Raw genomic sequence first — 306 nt, forward strand, 5'->3', positions numbered from 1 at the left:
CTGCTTAATTTAACATTCTTGAACTGTAACTTAACATTTAAGAATTTTAACGCTACACTCTTGAACAGCATCTTAATATTCTAGAATGTTAACGTGACATTCTAGAACTACACTGTATAATTCTAGAACTCTTCCTAATATTCTAGAAACCCCAGCAGCACCTTCTTGTTGCGTGGATAACTATTCCATGCATCCCAATTGCATATTGACCCTATTATCGTGTTATACTTTATGTTGCAAGTATGCTTCCCTAGTAACAAATGAAAAAAAGTTAATCAAAGGACTTTTGAGACTGTTCTTGAATAT

At 33.0% G+C, this 306-nt stretch overlaps 1 pseudogene; it reads left to right on the forward strand.

Annotated features, from left to right (window-relative positions):
• Positions 1-306, forward strand: part of LOC116673702 (gastrula zinc finger protein XlCGF8.2DB-like) — a 325201-nt pseudogene that overhangs the window by 315031 nt on the left and 9864 nt on the right.

This window comes from Etheostoma spectabile, chromosome 24 (genome assembly GCF_008692095.1).
Source record: "Etheostoma spectabile isolate EspeVRDwgs_2016 chromosome 24, UIUC_Espe_1.0, whole genome shotgun sequence".
Classification (NCBI taxonomy): domain Eukaryota; kingdom Metazoa; phylum Chordata; class Actinopteri; order Perciformes; family Percidae; genus Etheostoma; species Etheostoma spectabile.